Here is a 22395-nt window from a genome sequence, read left to right as displayed (position 1 = left end):
ATTATTTCGCACTTCGTCCCTGTTTCTATATCATTTATAAATATATTGAATAGCAGCGGTCCGAGCACCGACCCCTGCGAAACACCACTCGTGACCCTCCTCTAGTCCGAGTAGAGGTCTTTTACTCCTACCCTCTGCTTCCTCCCCACCAACCAATTTCTAATCCATTTGTGTATGTCTCCTTCCACCCCATGGTTCTTCAGTTTCCGGGCATTCATGGGGTACCTTGTCAAAGGCTTTTTGGAAATCTAAATATACGATGTCTATGGGGTCCCCTTTGTCCATCCATTTGTTAATTCCTTCGAAGAAGTACAGTAAGTTCATTAGGCATGATCTCCCCTTGCAGAATCCATGTTGGCTTGTGATTAGAAGTTTATTTCTTTCAAAATGCTCATCGATACTGTCTTTTATCAGCGCTTCCGCCATTTTACCCGGAACCGAGGTCAGACTCACCGGTCTGTAGTTCCCCGGGTCACCTCTCGATCCCTTCTTGAAGATGGGCATAACATTGGCTATCTTCCAATCCTCTGGGATCACGCCTGTTTTCAGGGATAGATTGTAAACTTGCTGTAGTAGTTCCGCTATTTCCTCCTTTAGTTCTTTTAGAACCCTTGGGTGGATTCCGTCCGGGCCTGGCGATTTGTCAGTTTTTAATTTTTCTAACTGCCTGCGTACGTCTTCAAGGCTTACTTCCATGGATGTTAGTTTATCTGTTTGGGCTCCTTTGAAGATTTGCTCAGGTTCCGGTATGTTGGATGTTTCCTCTTTTGTAATTACAGACGAAAAGAACATGTTTAGTCTTTCCGCCACTTCTTTCTCCTCCTTCACCACTCCCTTCCTGTCTCCGTCATCTAGCGGTCCCACCTCCTCCTTAGCTGGCTGCTTCCCTTTAACGTATCTGAAGAACGGTTTGAAATTTCGTGTTTCCTTGGCTAGCCTTTCTTCATATTCTCTTTTGGCTTTTCTAACCACACGGTGACATTCTTTTTGATGCTTCCTGTGCTCTTTCCAGTTCTCAGTTTTGCCCTTTTTCCATTTCCTGAATGAATTCTTCTTATCACCTATTGCTCTCTTCACTTCTTTGGTTATCCACGCCGGGTCTTTTGTTCGATTCTTTTTGCACCCTTTCCTGAATTTCGGTATATGTAGATTTTGCGCCTCAATCACCGTGTTCTTGAATAAAGACCAGGCTTGCTCTACAGTCTGCCTTTTCTTTGAGGTATTCCTAAGTTTCTTCCTTACCATTACTCTCATCACTTTGTAGTTTCCTTTCTTGAAGTTAAAAGTTGTCGCTATGGTTCTCTTTCCATACTGGCACCTTTTTTTTACCATGTTCCCCAAATGTCTTGTGACCTGCTTACACATGACATACACAATTGGAGATTACATGCTGGCAGTTGAGGGACACTCAGAGTATGTGTACACCTGCAGATTTTGCCTATGCTTGTGACCTATGATCTTTTTAAGGGTTAGAACACTGAGTCAACTTGATTACTGTAACATAGACTATCTAGCAATCTCCGAAAAGAATATGTGATGATTACAATTAATGCAAAATGCAGTGGTCAGACTGATTTTTGGGTTGAAGAAGTTTGATCATGTGACACCTTACTACCGACAGCTGCACTGGCTTCCGATGGAGGCACACGTAAAGTTTAAGTTCACCTGTTTCTGCTTTAAAGTACTATATGGACTAGCCCCTAAATACATAACTGACATTTTCTCCTTCTCAGCCAACAAACATAAGAGAAGTTCACATTCGATCTTCGTTTCCCCTCCAGTTAGAGGATGTAAACTCAAAAGACACCATCAACACCTTCTCTCATATCAGGCAGCACTATGGGGTAAAGATCTAGAACAATTGCTTACGCCTACTATTTATGGGGAATTCAGGAAACGCCTAAAAACATATCTGTTCCTGAAACATCTAGGCAGCTGACCCACACAACTCTTTCTCCTCAGTAACTGATCCCTTGAGCTGTTAATCATAGCTTCCACCCTGTTAAATTCAATCTATTTGTACCTTCTTTTAATCTTTGTAAACCGCATAGAACTTCACGGTCCTGCGGTATATATAAACTGTTGTTATTATTATTATTAAGTATCCAGTAGTACACTCAGTCCCCCTATTGGGATGTCCTCAGCTAGAGCATTCCCCCCCATGCCAGATCATTCCAACCACCAGCCTTCCTCATCACTGCTGCAGCTGCCATGGGCCACTCATGGCTTTGCGTTTGCACTGGGCACAAATGACCCTGCTACAGATTACCTCAGTCTCTCTCCTAGCTTGCCTCATATTGGCTTGGCCTGGCTCTGCTTGGAAATTCCTGTTTTGGAATAAAAGCTTCTTTACTGTTTCACCCTCTTTCTACCTCGTTCATCTCACTTTTACAATGCAAGCACCAAGTCAGCAATACCATAATATAATGGTTAAGTTGGAAAGTGTCAGATGGACAGCACAGTCTTAAGTCATGTGTTTAATTTATGCTTTCATTTGAAAAAGAAGAAGTCTGGTACATGCTCTAAGACAAACACATTCTAAAAATACTATCCATGGTGGTTCTTCTGTTCTGCAATATGTTTCAGTTAGCATTTGTGCTTTGACTCTATAGCTTGGGTTGGCAAACTATGGCATATTAGTTCCCTGTGACCTTTTCATCTGGCCTGTGAGTTCTGCTGCACTGGACTTTTGCATCCAATCCTTGAGTAGCAACAGTAAATGTGCCAGAAGTCAGGAAGCATTGGAAGATAGTGAATAACAGCAGCCAGGAAATACCTTGTCCTCTTTCCTCCATTTTATATCAAGTGCAGTATGGGAACTGGTGGTTTCCTAGTTAGTCCTTGTCATATATGTGGAACATGAGGAGGCTACTGTATGGCAGCCATCTTGGGAAGAAGGTTCAGAGATGAAAGACGCTGGACTGCCCATCACTCCTATACATACCTGAGAGCATTTACAGCAAGCCACCTCTTCCCCCTCCTCCCTCATGTTCTGGTCCTGGTATGTTATTTGAAGGTAAAGGGTTTAAGCAAGTTAGTAAATTAATGAAATTGTTGTTAAAACAGAAGCTAGAAAATTTCTGGAAACCAATAGAAACAAGGGTCCAAGGCAACAAGGTTTTTTTTACCAGAGAGTATTTGTCAAATGAATCTAGTCAGTTTCATTGCTGGGTAGCTGCTCTGGAAGAGGAATTGCCATCAAAATAAAGGAGTACCACTCTATAGGTCTCTAATGAAATCTCATTTTGAGTGCTGGGCACAGTTCTGGAGACCACACCTTCAAACATATAAAAACAGGATGGAACCAGTATAACAAGCAGCTGTTAAAATGGTCAATAGTCTTCATCATGATACATAAGGGCACAGACTTAAAGATATAAACCCATATACCTTAACAAAAAGACAAGGAAACTATAGGGGGAGAGTGTTGCACAGTGGTTAAAGCTACAGCTTCAGCACCCTGAGGTTGTGGATTCAAACCCAACTGCTCCTTGTGACCCTGGGCAAATCACTTAATCCCCCCATTGCTCCAGGTACATTAGATAGATTGTGAGCCTGCCAGGACAGACAGGGAAAAATGTTTGAGTACCTGAATACATTTATGTAAACCGTTCTAAGCTCCCCTGGGAGAACTGTATAGGAAAATCGAATGAATAAAATAAAAAATATTTAGGAGGGAAGTTATCAAAGTGGATCACCATTAAGATTACTGTTAATCTGGGTTATTAGTAACTAGGTCTCATTGTATAAAATGGGATCACTGTTAATAAAGCATGAGTTAATGGTAAAATAACCCATCTTTATTGGTAGCCAATGTTAACTTACCCCTTAAACACCTATAATAAATAAATATACAGGAGAAAGGCCTCTTTGAAAAGAATAATAGCTTCTTCTCACCCCTAGTTGAGGCTACAGTAGAAGGTGGTGAAAGAGTGACTACTTTGTCATTTTGCAAGAGGTGTTAAATACTCTTTATCTTAACTCCTTCCTTCTTTCATTTCTTCCCCTCCACATATTCTCAAACTAAATGGGACACAGGTTAGCCACATGTGAGAAGACATATTTTATCTGATGTCAACTACAATTGCTTTAGGAGATCTAGCAGGAGATGATGCCAGATTAAACACTACCTGTGGCTGGCCAGGGCTGCCAGATGCACAATGGAAGAGATATCAAGTGTGGGTAATCTTGCTCATCCTAGGAGGATAGGGAAGATGAAGAACCAAAGGAAGGTGGAGTTAGAGGAAAGCGCTTGGGAAGGGAAGCCAGAAGGAAGAACTTCTCTAGAGAGAAGATATGAGAAGAGGTTAATATCTTTAAGAGGGAGCTGTTAAAAATGGTAAAGAGTGTCTGAAATCAGAGGATGAAAAGGGCGAAGAGAGAGGAGATTGAGAATAGTGTCTGGAAAGAGGAAGGGAACAGTACAAAGAGAGAGAGTGTATCCATAGAAAGGTAAGGTTCAAAGGGAGAAGTCTTGATTAATGTTAGGTGAATAAAACCAATTAGAAATGGTACTAGGAAATGGGCCTTGATATACCACCTTTCTGATATTATAATTTATAATCAAAGCAGTTTACATATTATATACAGGAATTTATTTAATACTAGGGGCAATGGAGAATTACGTGACTTGCACAGTCACAAGGAGCTGCAATTAACCTAGTTCCCCTTATTCTAAGGCAGCTATCCTAACCATTAGGCTACCCCTTTATGCCTACTTAAAAGAAAGGTTGTGGAGTCGGCATACAAAACCTTTGAATTAGATTCCTCTATTTTTCTACTGTCTGACTCTGACAATGTTTTTTACCTATATTCATCAGTACTTTAGATCCAGGAAAAATATAGATCCCTAATTATAAATTTATCATATATTATAATGTAAGTTTTTATTTTGTAGATGGAGTTGGAGTCGGTACATTTTTATCAATTCTGATTCTAACTCCACCCATAATTGCTTATAAGAACATAAACGTTGCCATATTGGGACAAATCGAAGATCCATCAAATCCAGTATCCTGTTTCCATCAGTGGCTAATCCAAATCACAAGTACCTGGCAAGATACCAAAAGAGTAGAACAGATTTTATGCTGTTTATCCTAGAAATAAGTAGTGGATTTTCCCAACTCCCTCTTAATAATGGCTTATGGACTTTTAGGAAATTATCCAAACTTTTTTTATACCCTGCTAAGTTAGCTGTTTTTTCCACATTCTTTGACAACAAATTACAAAATTTAATTACATGTTGAGTGAAGAAATAATTTCCCCAATTTCTTTTAAATTTGCTACTTAGTAGCTTCATTGCATGCCCCTAGTCCTTTTATTTTTGGAAAGAGTAAATAAGCGATTCACATCTACTCATTCTACTGCACTCAGTATTTTATAGATCTCTATTATATCTTGCGAGAACAACTCCATGATGCTGACTCCAACTCCATAGCCACGTATAAAACTAATACTGTAAAAACCTCTATCCACAATTCTAAACTAACGGCCTCTTTTACAAAGCCAAGCTAGCGGCTGCGCTGTGCTAACGGCCCTGAAGCCCATAGAGACTTAAAGGGCTTCGAGGCTCTTGCTGCGCGGCTTTGTAAAAGAGGCCGTAAATATTGCCATAAATGACTTATTTAATAAAGTTGTTTTAATGATGGATTATGTATATATTATTGCAACCCACCTAGGAATTTAGGTGGAATATAAATGTATTAAATAAAGAATATACTCAAAACACAAGTAGTCTCATCATAAAATTTGCCAGTCCCTTTCAATGTTATCACCCTTCCACTGAGACTTAAATATACTCATAGAGGGGCATAATAAAAAAAAAATGTCTAAGTCCCTTTTTGACCTGAGGCGCTAGATGCCCAAAGTAGGCAGCAGGGAAATGTCCAGTCTCGAAAAAAATGTCCAAAATGTGGGTTTTTTCGAGAATGGCCTACCTGTACGTTCAGGCGTTTAATCGCTCAGACCACCACTATGTCTATCTTTAAGCCCTATTCCCGAACAAAAATTCACCCAAGTCCTATATACCCAAAACAAGACCTTTTAGGTGTTAGGAGGGACCAGTCCTTTGCCTAAAACCAATTATCTAACCAGTGTCTGTCATAAGCGCTGGTTAGAGAATCACAGAACCATGTCCCCCCCCAAACAATCGCAGCAGGAGGGATACCCAGTCCCTCCTGCCAGAACCTGCCACGACCCCCCACCTTCACAAGGATCGTGGCAGGATGCATGCCCAGTCCCTCCTGCCTGCACCCGCCGTGACCCCCCTCCCCCCACAACAATCGCCACAGGAGGGATGCCCAGTCCATCCTGCCCACACCCACCACAACCCCCTGAAAATTCTCTATCAGGAGAGATGCACAATATCTCCTGCCAGACACACCCCCAAAGGTATCCCACCCAGACTCCCCAAGCTCACCCCCAATAGGACCACCCCATTCCCACCTGGAACCCCCTAACCTTTTTTAGATGGATGGACGGACAGATGGGTCCTTCCTGCGTCTGGCTGGCAGGCCTGCCTTCACTAGAATGGCGCTGGGATTGGCCTAAGATTCTGATCGGCCTAAGAGACCTATTGGAATGTGTGTTACACAACCAGAAGTATGTAGAATAATTAGTTGAATGATGCTATCAATTATAAAAGTAGTTTTGCTGGATGGCTGATATTGGCTGGGTGATTTTTCCGTGCATAAAAGGTTTTTAGGACTTGGCATGTATTGTCTTTTATAGCTACACTTCTCCCTCTGTATTCGTTGTGATAGGGGATTAACAGACCTGCAAATACAGAAAAACCACGAATAACTTTTTCATATGTTATTTGCTGTTTTCTATTAAAAACCATTGTGAATATGGCGAAACCGCAAATAACATGGTAGAAGACCTGGCCTGTTTCTGAAGGCGAGGCAAAACACGAAGAAAGTGCTGGGAATCAGCGATTTTCTCTGTAAACGCTTAGAATCATCAATTTCTCTATGCAAGCTGATGTAATTTGGGGGGAGGAGCCAGCAAGCTATAAACTGTGAATAATCGAAACCGCAAATTCGGAGGGAGAAGTGTAATGTAAAGGTGTAGGAAGAATTGTTCTGTGGATAAGGGTATTCTTTGTGGAAATGTCACTTGGATTATTATCCTATTGCCAATCCCAAATTCTTCTCTTAAAGGAAATATCACTGGGCATTCCCATTCCCACACTGACTGACGATCATCTGGGCCCAGCAGACCCTGAGGAGAACCTCCCCATGCAACCTCCCCCTCCACACACACACATACAACTGAATATCTGCCTTGGGTGCAGAAAAGGCTGATCTCAGTTCTGCTTTCCCTTTTGTTCATTTCATTTCTTTTACAATGCAGGCACCACATTAACCACTACCTTATTTCACTGAAGTATATATGAAAGTACCAGATGGTTGTCACGTCCTAAGTCATGTGTTTTATTTATGCTTTTGTACATAAAAAACCCTTAAAAGCAGAAGTTAGTTGCATACATTATAAGAGAGAATTCTAAGACAATGCCTTATTTCTTCAAGCTAGATGTATAACATTATAAAATACTAGATCATAAATAAAAATGTAAATAAATCTTTGTTCAACGTAGCAACTTCTTACTGTAGCTCAGGACCAATCACCAGTTTTAAACAATGCAACTTCCATAACTACTGATATGATCATGAATGCACATATAACACAATTAAATCACTTTTTGCAATTCAATCGTACAAACCACAACTGAACTCTTCTCTATGGACTTCTTTTAGGAAATTAGCCAAACCTTTCTTAAACCCTGCTAAGCTAACTGCTTATACCATACTAGTGTTTAAGCCCGTTACATTAACGGGTGCTAGAATAGATGTGTAGACTTTTAGCACAATGGGGCATTGAGGCATTTCTTTCTTTTTTTCTCTCTTTAGTTCTTTCTGTCTTTCTTTCTCTCTCCCTACCCACCTTTCTTTCTGTATGTCTGTCTGGCTTTCTTTCTGTTTCTCTCCCTGGCCCCCTATCTGTCTGCCTGTCTTTCTTTCTGTCTCTCTCCCTGCCCGCTGTCTGTCTTTCTTTCTTTCTTTCTGTCTCTCTCCAAGCCAGCTGTCGGTCTGTCTTTCTTTCTGTCTCTCTCTCCCTGCCCGCTGTCTGTCTTTCTTTCTGTCTCTCTCTCCCTGCCCGCTGTCTGTCTTTCTTTCTGTCTCTCTCCCTGCCCCCCTGTCTTTCTGTGTGTCTCTTTCTTTCTGTCTCTCTCCCTGCCCCTGTCTTTCTTTCATTCTGTCTCTTTCTCTGTCCCCTGTCTGTCTGTCTTTCTTTCTGTCTCCCCTGCTCTGCAAGGATTTCATTTCCTTTCCCATTGGTTGGGAGGGAGAATTCAGCTTTTTTTGCGCTCAAAAGCCACGCTGTAAGAGCAAAGTGACCCAGGCCTTCCATGGAGATCGGACCCTGTGCGAGAAGGTCCGGATAAACACTGAGGTGTAGGCTGCGACCTTTGCGCTAGCATATCAGATCTGCGTACCAAGGTCTGCGAGGCCTGGATGAGTCGCAATCCTCCGAAGGTCCTGGCCAATCAGCAGCCAAGGAGGAAACACATACAGAAGAATCTCCTGAGGCCACGGCTGTACCAGGGCATCGAGCCCCTTGCTTCTGGGCTCGGATCTTCGACTGAAGAAATGATCTACTTTTCTGTTTTTTGACATAGGCATGAGGTTGAAGCAGGTCCGAGCTCCATGGTGCATCTGTCTGCCAGGCATCATTGAGTTTTTCTGGCTGCTGGCGCAAATGGGAGGAGGAAGGTTGGGCGCGGAGGTAGCCTGCATACCTGAGTCGACAGTTCTGGGAATATCTCTGCGGTGCAGCATTTGCATATGGTCTAGAACGCCAGGAGACATGAAAATTAGGATGACCACCATCCCTGGCGGGTCAAGGTTGGCTATCAGGTAGAGTCTTAGGATGACATCCATTACCGAATCCATGCGGTCATCCAGGCCTTTGCCAAACAATAACTGCCCCTTGAAAGGCACCACAAAAACTTAAATTAACGCAAAACGGAAGAATCATCCACAACATTTAAGGTCCCAGAAGGATCCACTGATTCAGCGCAGGAACCCTGTTTACCAATCCCAGGAGCACACAAGAGATCAATAAGGAAGACATCAGCATCCAGCTTCCCCAGCTCAGGTTTAGGCAGCAGAAAAGCCGCATCAGAAGGAGGCAAGGACGCTCTCAAAGGTACCACTTCACTCAGGGATGCTGCAGAGGGGGACTGAGATCTTTCAGGGGGAGAGCATTTGGTCTGAAACTCCAACCACAAAAATTTCATGAATATGGAGAAAGTGTCCATCTCCTGGGGCACAAAGTCACCCTTAGATGACTTACACTTGCGTTTCTTGGGCTACAGAGGTTCCACAGCCTGGCAGACTGGCGTTTCAGCAGTGCCAAGCCCCAAAAATAGCAATGGCCATCCCACTAGGCTGGCCAACCTTTTTAGCGCTTGTTGCAGTGGGAAAGAATTTAATTTGGGCACCACTGCCCCTCCCCAACCGCACTAAGTGGCACATGGTGCAAGGATGCTATAAAAGCATCAATTTTGCACAATTTTGGAATGAATTCACATTAGCAGAGCCAAAGGACTTTATCCCAGCTGGTTTCCAGGACAAAAATGAAGTTTTAAGAGTGCAGAGAGCTGAAGAAAAAAAGATCGCTAAAAATCCAACATGGCCGCCAGCACTAAATTCATGCCTAAAGCATGTTATTTTTACACTTTCCTGAACTTATATTCAAATGATTTTTATTATTGCAACAAAAATAAGCAAATACAAGCAGTAGCATCAGTCAAGAAATAACAATACAACTATACGCCCCCCACCCCTAGAGTCCAGAGCCATAACAATAGCTGAGAGTCTGAATGAAACCTAAAGGTTCAAAAGTCTACTGCGAGCACGTGGTGTAAGGTCCTGCCAGAAGCATTCCCAGGTCCGACAAAATTTACGACCCGGTCCATGATCCAAGTCTCCCACCAGTCGCCGCTCCAGCGTTACATGAATTATCATTAGGGATCTCCATTGTACATAGGACGGGGGATCACGAGAGAGCCAGTTAGTAAGGATAGCTTTCTTCCCCATCAAAAGCACTCTGGTTAAAAAAGCTGACATTCCCCTGGGTTTGGGCGTGGCTATGTTATAGAATCCAAATAGCGCTCCCGGTTGTGGAAGCCAGCGCCTCCCCCAAAGCAACGTAGTATAATGTCCAAGGTGTCTCCAAAATTGTTGAATTTTGGGATAGGCCCAAAACATGTGACTCAAAGAAGCGTGAGCATGATTACACTTCGGGCAAGAATGTGATGCAGTAATCCCCATCCGGGCTGCTCGTTCTGGCGGGATATAAAGTCTCAGTACCACTTTCAATTGCATTTCCCAGTGGGTGATGTTAGGGGACACCTTTTGAATATTTTTCAGTACCCGCTGTAGCTGCTGAGCCGTTAACTGACAATGTAGGTCCTCGGCCCACGCTGTTGCTAAAATGTCCAGATTGGGGCCCGAGTGACAGTCCCGGATCCCCACAATGTGAAACCATAGAGGAATCCTCTGTTGGGCTGAAAAGCTAAAGAGTTCCGAGAGAGCATCCCTGCTGTCCTCAGAAAGAAATGTCACTGGAAGGGACTGCGCATAATGCCGAATCTGGTAATAGGCAAATAGATCATTAGACTGTAATTCAAATGTTTGTTGTAATTCCGCAAATGTTGCCAGGCTCCCCTCCTCTGAAAACAGGTGAAAAAGATATTGAAGTCCTTGTGCACTCCACCTCTGAAAGGCGGCATTTTGCATTCCCGGCTGAAAAGCTCCATTGCCCTGTATAGGTAAATATAGTGACACCCCAGCAGACAGTTTAGCAGTTTTACAAACCCACTTCCAGGTTCACTTTCCTGAACTTAAAAACTGGTGATTTTAGGATTTTTCAGGAGGGGGGACAGAGTGGAACACACAGAAACCTCCAAAATTCCACCTTTTAGACCTCCCCCGATGTCCCACACAGGCTGTCAGCCTGGTTTATTCACTGTGACCTGAGATCAGACAGAAGTGCTGCAAGCCTGTTTCCAGCTCACATACATAGTAGATGGATGAATAAAAACACTGCCACAAAGCTGGGAATGCTTCACCAAGTTGATCTTGGGGCTGCCAGCCAGACTCCCTTATCTGACTACACCTTCACCCCTGCGGAGCACCGGTCACCCACCGGAACGAGCAGAGGCATGATGACGCAGCCGTCCCCCTGCGAGACAACGCTGAGCCTCCTAAGGGCACCCAACAGCCTGTGCTCGACCCCTGCTTAACAGGAGCTGAGACCACGTCAGGGACAGCCCTGAGCTCCGAAGAAAACTATGCAGGCTGGCTAACAGGTACCCAGTGGGATCGGCCTGTCAACTACAGACTAAATTCTGTGAATATACATGCAGGCAGAGCTTCAAAATTGCTCCAAGCACTGAACTACCCAAGAAGGGAACTGAATTACATTGAATTGAGGGAATGGAATTACATTGAATTGAAAATTAAAAAAAGGGGAGAGCAGAACACACACAATTGCAACCATGCTTTGCAGAAGGAAAAAACTGTAGAGGGTGCTAAACTGATCAGTGTAGTCCAGAGGCAGAATGAAAAATCCAGAGTGGATTCCTTCTGCAGCCATGCGGTTAAAGGGAAATAACCCTACTGTCTGTCTCACATTGCACTGGAAATTTGATTGTTGCCATACTCTTAGTCCAATTGGTTTTTTGTGCCCACTTGGCACTCATAACATGAAAACCTGACGAGCCAGATGTGCTCTGAGGACTCAGTTTAGAACCCCTGAGTTAGACCAGTGGTTCCCAACCCTGTCCTGGAGGACCACCAGGCCAGTTGGGTTTTCAGGCTAGCCCTAATGAATATGCATGAGAAAGATTTGCATGTAATGGAAGTGACAGGCATGCGAATCTACCTTATGCATATTCATTAGGGCTATCCTGAAAACCCGACTGGCCTGGTGGTTCTCCAGGGTTGGGAACCATTGAATTAGACTGTACTAGGTCTTCTTGTTTTAGTGCCACTGACCATAAGGAACAGACTACCTCATGCCACCAAAACAGAATCTTGCCTCAGGAAATTTAAATCTAGCCTTAAATCCTATTTCTGTTGGGCATTCTCTGATGCTTGATTAGCATTTGGTTATCCTCTGGGCTCCTCATTAGTGACTGATCCAGGCAAAATCCTAACTATTTGGAATTGTAAATTTAGATCCTATTGTTTAATCCCTATTTGTACCTCCCTGTTTTTGGCTGGTCTGCTTCTCGTGCTTATAAAAATAAATAAACCTCTTGGATTTCATTTTATGATTTGAGTCAAATAAAATAAAATAGAAACTTGAAACTAGATTTGTCTTGACTGCAGAGGAAGGCACTGCAGATGATTAGTCATGCCAGACCTCCAGTATCTATACCTTGAATTACAAACAAAATTGTCACCTGTGAATAAAAAATGTGATTTGGGAGGCACCTTGCCAGGAAGGGGGTGTGGGAGAATGATGAATAAAGCAAGAATGCTGATCACATTTTTTTTAAGTCAGTCTGCACACACAGAAAACCCAAAACATCCCTTGCCTGGTGTCCTGCTTTATTCAGTGATGGCTTTTAAGGCATAATTGAGAAATAATGAGATTTTTCTATCTACTTCCTGGGTCATGCACTCTCCTTCGAGCAAGATTAAATGAAGTTAAACGTGCTCGGAATAGTTGTGTCCTTTAAACAAAAGCCTTATAAAATTAAACCTTGGAAGTTCTAATGCAAGATTTGTAAAACACTGGTTTGTTTTGAGAGGCATAATCTACTACATTGTGTGATGTTTTTATTATTGTAACCCACTCTAGCACTTCGGTTTGAGCTATGTCAAGTATTAAAATCAAATCAATAGTACGAGTAATGAAACCGAGAACATACTTTTCAAATGTTAAACCACCTGGGTTCATTTCATACTTACACAAGACACAAGAAGGAATCAAGCTTCTCATAGAATGATGGATTTAGAAACTGCGTGTATCTAATTGTGGCGTCTGCCTTGAACTCCCCAGTCCAGAATTTCCCACTTACACTTTTGCAAGTGAAACATTGGCCGAACTCTTGCTGCTCTCGAGGCTCCGCAGTACTTCTACAGTAGTTCTTCACATATTGGCAAACATTCCAATCTGGTTTAACTCTTCTGATGCTTTCCAGACTAAGATGGGATCTCAGCAGCTTGAAAACTCAGCATAAGTGGCCTTGTTCTTTCATTTCTCTGGAAGTGAAGATCTGATTAAAGAGCAGTTCTGAAACCTATAAGTAAAGTATGCTAGCCCGCCCTCTTGTGGAGCATAATTTTTTTTACAAGCTCAAGGGAAGTCATAAGCAGAAAAGTATGCTAGCCCGCCTCCTGGTAAAGGATAATTTTTTTACAAGCTCAAGGGAAGCCATTAGTTAAGCAGAAGGCGCCATCCACAAACCTTATTTACTGTACTCTAATACCAGGGGGTGCTGAAAAGTTCTCATCCCAACCAACCAACTTCCTAAATTCTGAGCATTATTTTGTCATTGACTGTAGTTGAAAAGGGTGTTATCTTATTTTGTTAAGTGCCAATTTGCAGTAACAAAATTCTATGTTTTGACTTTGTTTGAGATCATTGATTGAACCATATCCAAATTCTCTTCTTGATTGGGCTGAGAACTTTTCAGCAGGTCTCATATCATAATATAGATGAGTTATATTAAATATGTCAAAAGATAAGGTGCTATTGTTATGCTGGAGGAAATATGAATAAGAAACTGGGGCAAATAAATAATAATGCAATCTGACCAGTAACTGTTAAAACTGCAGTGATTTCATAAGAACTGAATTTGTTTATAATTTCTGCAACACAATTTAAATTGTGTATTGTAGGGAAACTGACTCAGCTTGTGGATTAATAAAAATGTTTACAACTCCTTCTCCTGCACATGTGCATATATTTTTGCACCTGGACCTATGGAGATTTTTATATTATGAGACACTATAGTGACCTGCCAGTAAAGCCAGGACTATGATTCCTAAGCCTGCAGCTGAGAGGTGTAACAATATCCCGTGTTCTTTATTTTTTGGAGTAATAGAGAACACAGCAAGCTATCCAATTGTGGAAGAACAGGGAGGACTTGGGGAGAGGGAGTGTTTTCGTATAATAATAATAATAATATTTTATTTTGTATACCGCCATACCCAGGGAGTTCAAGGCAGTTCACAACAGATAGATGAATTACATACAGTGTGATTAGAAAAAAGAAGAACATAACAAAGCAATCGTAGGGTCAAACTCGTTTACATTAACAATTTAGGTGAGGGAAGGGCCAAATACGGGGTACATACAGAGTGTGCTGTAGTAGGATACAATTAAGTTTAAGAGAGGGGGGGAACAAAGCATATTAGATGGAAAAAAGGGGGGGGGGAGCAACAAACTTAGAAGGGGGGCGGGCGGGCGGAAAAGTAAGGAAGAGGAGAGGGGGGTTGAGATGGGGGGAGGGGGGCGTTAAGGGATAGGTCTGTTGCAAAGAAGGGTTTTAATCTGTTTTCTAAGGTGGAGAAGGGGAAATGTTATGGCGGAAGAGGGGAGCGTTAGGGATTTGGTCCGTTAAAAAGTAGAGTTTTGAGCTTTTTTCTGAAGGGGGGGTATGAAGAGCAGTCAAGTTTGATTTGGGCGAGCCATGAATTTAGTTTGGCCGCTTGAAAAGAGAAGGTTTGTTCGAGGAATCTTTTAAGATGACACGATTTCAGTGAGGGTAAAGCGAACAAAGTTGATCTGCGGGAGCTCTTCTTATTATAGTTCAGGTTGAAGTGGGGGTAAAGATAGGCTGGTGACATACCAGATACGGTTTTGTAGCAGATGCAAGAAAACTTAAATAGAACTCTGGATTCGAATGGCAGCCAGTGCAACTTGTTGTAGAAAGGGGATATGTGTTCCCATTTCTTCAGGCCAAAGATAAGGCGGATGGCGGTATTTTGGACCAGTCTCAGCTTCCTGGTGATTTTCTTGAAGGCGCCTAGATAAATGATGTTACAGTAGTCCAGGACACTAAGAATGGAAGATTGGACCAGCAGACAAAAGGAGGTGTCATCAAAGTATTTTTTAATGGTGCGGAGTTTCCAGAGCACCGAGATGCTTTTCTTAAACACTAGGTCAGTGTGTTTCTCCAGTGTGAGATGCTTGTCTAAAGTGACTCCTAGTATTTTTAATGATTGCTCAATACAGTAGTCAAGTCCATTGATGTGTATCGTAGTTTCCTTAATTTTGTCATTTGGGGATACTAAGAAGAGTTTAGTTTTTTCTGGGTTTAGCTTTAGTCTAAACACTGACATCCAAAGTTCGATCTGATTTAGGGTGAAAGATAGCGAGTTTAGAAACTCTGAGGTAAAGTAAGAGAGCGGAATGATTATTGTGATGTCGTCTGCGTAGATGAAAAATTTGAGCTTTAAGCTTTGTAGGAGATTTCCTAGGGAGACAAGGTAGATGTTAAATAGGGTGGGGGACAGGGGGGAGCCTTGTGGGACTCCACAAGGGTTGTCCCAGCTGTAGGAGGTAGTATCGTCCTTGAACACCTTGTAGGTTCTTGTTGTCAGGAATCCATGGAACCAATTGAGAACATGACCTGAGATTCCAATAGAAGTCAGACAGTCTAGTAGAGTGGCGTGGTCAACCAAGTCAAATGCGCTACTTAGATCGAGTTGCAATATTAGAGCACAAGAGCCTTGGCTGAATAGTTGATGAAGGTAGTCGAGCAGGGAAGCTAAAATTGTTTCGGTACTGCTAAAATTGTTTCGGTATAGAGAATGACACGGTGACAAAATTCATCACCATTCTCGTCCCCGTGGATAACCGCGGGAAATAAACCCATGCCATTTTCTTATGTCTATTTCATCCTCTGTCCTTCTACACCAGCATTCTTCAAAGCAAAGCTTGCGGGGCAGTGGTTGTGGCCATTCATATTCTGATTCTTCCCTCTCTCTTTAAAGAATGACATGAAGATGGTTTCCCGCGGTTATCCGTGGGGACGGGAACGGTGATGAATTTTGTCACCGTGTCATTCTCTATTTTCATAGTCAGTGAATGCTGTTTGTAGCTGATCCACCTGTCAGCGTTTACTTTCTCCTGTCCATTATATGCTAAATTCATAAGTACAAAAGACATGACAAAAGATGAGTAAGATGAATCTGCTCTCAGGTGAGAGTTTAAAAAAACACCATATACTCAAGTAAATAACTTGATACAGAAACAGGGAAGATGGCTCATAAAAGATAAAGGCAACTGTAGAGATTACAGTTGATTCAGAAGAATACAGCAGCCAGCCTTCTTTTTTGCAGAACCAAATTTGATCATGTCTCTCCCTTACTGATGGATTTGCTTTAGCTTCTGAAAAGATGGATAATTTTTAAGATGTGCTGTCTTGTTTTTAAAATCTTGCCCAACTGATCTGACATTATTAATATCTCTTTGGGATGATTTTAAGAATCCATGAACTTGTACATACCTTGAGCTGCAATTTCCTTCTTTCACAGTGTTAAACTTAAAATGTTTTCCCCCTCTTTTACTAAGGTGTGCTAAATCGGCTAGGGTGCCTTAGTAAAAGGACCCCTATAAGAGAAGTCATTTACATTTCAAATAGTAAATTTTTGGAATACTCATAAATGGCTGAAATCATGTGTGTGTTCAGACTTGGGGGGGGGGAGTGTGCGTGGAGTATGTCTGATGGTTTGTCTGGTTTGTGGTGCTTGGTATGTATGTTGCCCCTCGCGTAGGGGATTCTTGGGGATGGACATACTATATTGAAAAAGTTATGAGGCCAATGAGGGAAGCGGACTGTTCTTGCTCCTGAACAGTCATGTGTCTTACTGGCATACTATGTACTCTTGTTCATGGATATTGTGTTCTTTTTCATTGATGCTTCTGTTTGCCTATTTCATCCTTGTATCATGATCGTTTCTCTTGTTGACTCTTTAAAACAAATGATATATATAAAAAAAAGAAAGGACAGACCTGGAAGCCCCTCTATTTACATCTGTAACCTCCATATTGTAATAACTTAGCAGGACTATTTTAGACCATTTCCTTCAATAAAAATATTCAGTTTCCATCAATAAACATATTTTCTGAGAGCCTGACAAATTTTTATAGATGTGTTTTTGTATATGTAAAATCCTCACCTGCCCTTACAGTATTAAAAGGAAGGTGATCACTAGCAGTTCCCTCTTTTAGTGGCTAGACTAAAGAACAATATTACCATTTTAGAATGACCAATAGTTTAGCAGTAATCCCTCAATGGAGCTGGGCTACAAAAATAACTCACCTCTATGAAAAGTACTGAGATAAGATTTTCCCAGAGACAGGGGAAGCTGGAAATAATGAATTTCTAAGTATATGCAAAACATGCACAAAAAAGCACATTTAACAGTTCTTATACTACACTGTGAACTGAAAAAAAAGGGTTTTGTCATATCTTCCACAGAACTTGGCCAATTCTTATGAAATTTAGTGCATCTTGTCCCGAATGAAGTTGATGTAAAATGTAAATATTTCCCACTGCATCACAGGAAACAGGAATACTTTATAGCAAGGATGGGCAACCATAGTCCTCAAGGGCCTTCCATAACCCAGTTATGTTTTCAAGATTTTCACAATGAATATGAATGAGATCTATTTGCATACAATGGAAACAGTAAATGCAAATCAATCTTGTGCATATTTGTTGTGGAAATCTTGAAAATTCAGCTGGGTTGTGGCCCTTGAGGACTGTGGTATTCCACTCCAGCTTTATTGCAATGAAAATGTTGAAACGCAACAGAAAACCTATACTAATACTCATAAAGTGCATACAGTTATGTTACCAGAAATATGTTTCTAGAAAAATATGTCTCTATAGGCCAGGAGATCCCAATCCAGTCCTCTGACAGTCTGGTTTTCAGGATATCCCTGCTAAATATGCATATATGCAAATATGCTAAATATGCATGAGATACATTTGTTTATAATGATGATAGTGTATACAAATCTATCTTAAGTATATTTATTAGGGATTTCCTGGAAACTAGACTAGCTAAATGTGTCCCAAAAACTGGGTTGAAAACCCTTGCTTATAGTTTAACATAGGAAAATTTGGAAAGGTGCCCTGAAATATGGATGGGGCTTTCTGTAGGGGTTAGAGGGATCAAGGATCTTTTGGTCAGGGGTAACATGCAGATACTGGGTTTGTATCTGAATTTGTGTTCTGAATAAAACCAAGGTGCAGATTCAAAGGAAGAAGACTATGTTGTATGGAATTCTTCAATAACTAATTAATAATAATAATAATAAAGGTCATTTAAAATTAGGTTGCAAAAAAACAAAAAACTATGTTTGGAACACAAGACAACTGTATCTGCAGTCATGTGACAGTATCTGACTAATCACATGAAACATCAGTTTGACTTTTTTTGAGCAGCACTGCAGTGGTATGTTAGAGCTCTGAAGTTTTAACAGAAATGCTAGAAATACTAATATTGGAATATTAGGTTTTTACCTTTGATAATCTTCTTTCTGTTAGTCCCTGTAGGATTCCATACACTGGGTGTTCAATCCCAACCAGCAATTCAGGAGTTGCAGAAATCTATCACTTTTCTGAACACATGCTCCTCCCCCTTAGACTGAGAGCTAGAGCCATATATAGTTGAGTCCCAAAACCAAGCAACATATCAACAAATCCATGACAAGGGGGGTATGGGGGAAGATCCCCAGCAACATAAACAATTTCAGAACTGGTCTGCTCTGCAAAACATGAAACAAGTAATAAACAGGCACAAAGGCAACCCAGAAGAACAATGTAGAACTAACCTGCTGTGTGCTACGAGCACCTACATGAGACAGCCTTCAGTTAAGCATACTCTCCCATGTGCAGCATCTTTCCTCCCCTCACCCATCCCCTTGTGCAGCATCTTTCTATCCCTCCCTCCCTCCCTCCCATCCCCCTGTGCAGTAGAACCCCGCCAACCCTTCCACCGTGAGACCGACATACCTCCGCTCAGAGGCCTCCAAAAACAACAGTGGCAGAAGCGCTCTGAAATCGGTAGAGGAAAGTCCCTGGCAGGGAAGACCACGTTGCAGCCCATTCAGAGCACTGCCGCCACTGCTGTTTTTGGAGGCCTCGAAGTGAAGGTATGTTTGTTTCATGGTGAGAAGGTTGGTAGGGTTCTGCTACACAGGGGGATGAGAGGGAGGGATAGAAAGATGCTGCACAAGGGAATTGGGGAGAGGGGAGGAAAGATACTGCACATGGGAGGGGGAGCAAGGAAAGAAGAAGAATTGGGGTGGAGAGGAAGGGAGGGATGATCGTTGTAACATGAAAAAAATAAGACATCCCCCAAAATAAGTCCTAGTGCATTTTTTTTGGACCCAAAATTAATATGACACTGTCTTATTTTCGGGGAAACACGGTAATAGCAGCATTCCATGCTACCATCCCATGTCTGTCTCAATAGCAGATAATGGACTTTTCCTCCCGGAATTTGTCCAAACCTTTTTTTAAACTAGCTACATTAACTGCTCTTACAAGGATGGACCTGGACACCCTGCCTGCAGAGGAAAAAATACTACAAAACCTATCACCCTGCCTGCAGAGAAAAAAATACTACAAGAACTATCACCTTGGTAAAAGTGTGGGGAGCTGTCTCGAGCACAAAGGGAAGAGCAGTGGACTGGAAATGCTGTTGCATAACATGGAAACAAAGAAATCTACGATGCTCTGGACATATTAGAGCGTGGAGGAAAGCCTCTGTGTGATCCAAGGACACTAGAATTCCCCAGGAGAGACAACAGCAATGACTGTGCACACGGTTTCCATTTGGAAATAAGGAATCGACAGGAAGCAAGTGACCAACTTGAGATCCAGAACAGGCCTCCATTCCTCTGAGCCGTACTTTGGCGTGATGAAGTATAAAGAGTATCTGCCGAAGCCCGATTCATTATTTAGGAATGGGTTCTAGTGCTCAGATGTTCAAGAGACACTGGAAAGTAGCACAGACCCTTGACTTCTTGTCCAGCTGACCTGCCAGCAAGTCCAGAAACAAGCCAGAGGCAGGCAAAAGAAATTAATCTTGGGCCCCTCCCTAATGCGGTCCAGCACCCATTTATCTGAGGGCAGGCGAGTCAACTCCTAGTAAAACTGAGCAAGTTGGCCCTCTGGAGGGTTGTTTAGAAGCAGTAGCTGCTGGGGATCGGGATGTCTGAGGACGGCTGGAATGGAAGAGTTGTCATGGGGACTGTATCCCTGGGAATATTTCTGGGAGGAAGAGCCCGACAATCTCTGCTGAAAAAGGCGTGAGGGAGGAAATCACTACCTTCCCCTTCCAAAGTACAGTGAGAGTTGTGCACAGGAAGAGCAACATTGGCCCTAAGGTCATCCAAATCTGTCCCAAAAAGCTGACCCTTGAAAGGAAGTCTGCTTAAAATGGCCTTGGAGGCAGCATCCCCAGCCCCAGGACAGAAGGCCAGCATGCAGACACCTCATAAGCGGTAATAACTCAAATGAGATCAGAAAGGGCGACCGCTACATAATCCACACCATCCAGTACTAGCTGATGACAGGCCTCCACTTCCACAGAAGGCAACCTGAGCAATCTCATGTGACAAGGACACACCACAAAGGAGGCTGCAACCACCTGGAAACCTGAAGAAGCCACCTCAAAAAGGATTTTTAAAAAAATAAATAAAACCACCATTGTGCAATCCTGGGAGTTCTTTATTTTTTAATCAAAAGAAAAAAGTCCAAACATAACAAAAACAGAAAGTACAGAAATGGTAGCAGGACATGTTACAGACAAGCTGCATTAAAATCTTTTCCCACTTGTATCTTAAGAGTCTATGCGGGATGGTGGTTAACAGCAAGAGTGGATCCCTGACGAAGCAGCAGCGAAACATGTCGGGTCCACCAGCCTAAGTACAGCAACACTTTTGAAGATAAGTACATAAACTTCATCAGTCGTTTTAAAGTATAAAAAGTGTTCAAAATAAATATAAAATTATTGAGCATCAGCCATTAAAAATTTAAGCCTTGACCGATGAGGAGGTTACACATGAATCTCCCCGTTATGAGATCATAACCTTTAAGGGACGGAGGAGGGGTGTTTCTGAGGTCTATGGCTAAAACAGAAGTAGCAACATCAGTCAAGGACTTAAAGAAGTAACATAGAAAGAATATTCCAAAGGTTGGAAGCTTGGAATTTGATATTGGATTTATGCATTAAAATCTTTAGCATCTATATAAATAAAAGTGTCCTAAACATGTTACAACTAGTCAAAACATATCAAACTCATAGCACAAAACCAGTTTAGGATTCGTGAGAATTCGCAGGAACCAATCAAGAAGCCACTTTTTGCAGCTCAGCAGAAGAAATACTTTTCCGCAAGTGAAGACAGAGCCTGACAGGGGTTGGGAGGGAAGGGAGCTGAGGCAGTGCCAATTTTGGGGGAGGCCATGGCCCCTGTAGCTTCCCCCATTTCGATGCCTATGCACACACTCATTTTCTCAGTGTTCAATTACAGATGCGAAAGCTGGACACTACTGAAACAAGACAGAAAGAAGATTGACTCATGAGCATTGATGCTGGAGAACGATTTTATGCTTGCTGTGGACTGCCAGACTAGCAAATTGATTCTGGAAGACAGTGTATCGCAAACTGTGCACCACGAGCCAGTGGGGAGACGGAGAGGCACTGGCACTGGCTGACTGCCTACTGGATGTGCCTCTCATGGAGAAAAGTACATCCTGTAGGCCAGGGGTGTCAAACTCAAGGGTCATGGGGCAAATCCGGCCCGCCTAGTCGTTTTATGCGGCCCACGATCCAATGCCCCCAGTTTTACCTTGTGGCCGGCTCCATCCTCCTCACAGCTGTAATGTGCATGGATCTGCGTGCAGCAGCTCCTCGCGCATCACACACCTCATCCGGAAACATTCCCTCTGACATTGCGACGTCAGAGAGAAGGCTTCCGGTACAGGTGCAGGACGCACGAGGAGTTGCTGCACGCATCTCCGTGCACACTATGGCTGTGAGGAGGGTGCCGGCCACAAGATGACACTGGGGGGCATCAGACCGTGGGCCACATAAAATGGCTAGATTGGAGCCGGCCAGAAGGTACAGATACCCAACGGAGGGAGGCACAGCATGGAGGGAGACAACAAAGGTAGGGGGAATGGTTTTATTTTCAAGTTTGAATTGTTTCAGTTTTGAGCATTTTAATCTCCTGTCTATCTTTTGCACTGCTCAGGAAGAAATACATTTGTTTCTTTTTCTCTGGGGGTTGTACTGCATGCAGAATCTTGAATTTTAGGGTGTTTTTTAAAAATATATTAGTACTTTTAGT

At 42.5% G+C, this 22395-nt stretch overlaps 1 protein-coding gene across 2 annotated transcripts in view; it reads right to left on the bottom strand.

Annotated features, from left to right (window-relative positions):
- The window catches only part of LOC117361898 (toll-like receptor 1), a 31572-nt gene extending 18218 nt beyond the window's left edge, over positions 1-13354 (bottom strand). The window contains exon 1 of one of the 2 annotated variants that reach the window (XM_033947473.1): positions 13097-13354. The gene's annotated coding sequence lies outside the window, so the exon portion shown is untranslated. Of the gene's footprint in view, positions 1-12986 lie in introns of both variants that reach the window. The other variant, XM_033947463.1, reaches the window with a different exon arrangement.
- Positions 13355-22395: the final 9041 nt, after the last annotated feature.

Source organism: Geotrypetes seraphini, chromosome 1 (assembly GCF_902459505.1).
Source record: "Geotrypetes seraphini chromosome 1, aGeoSer1.1, whole genome shotgun sequence".
Lineage (NCBI taxonomy): Eukaryota > Metazoa > Chordata > Amphibia > Gymnophiona > Dermophiidae > Geotrypetes > Geotrypetes seraphini.
The sequence above is the reverse complement of the archived record's forward strand: the minus strand, read 5'-3'. Positions and strand labels throughout refer to the sequence as shown.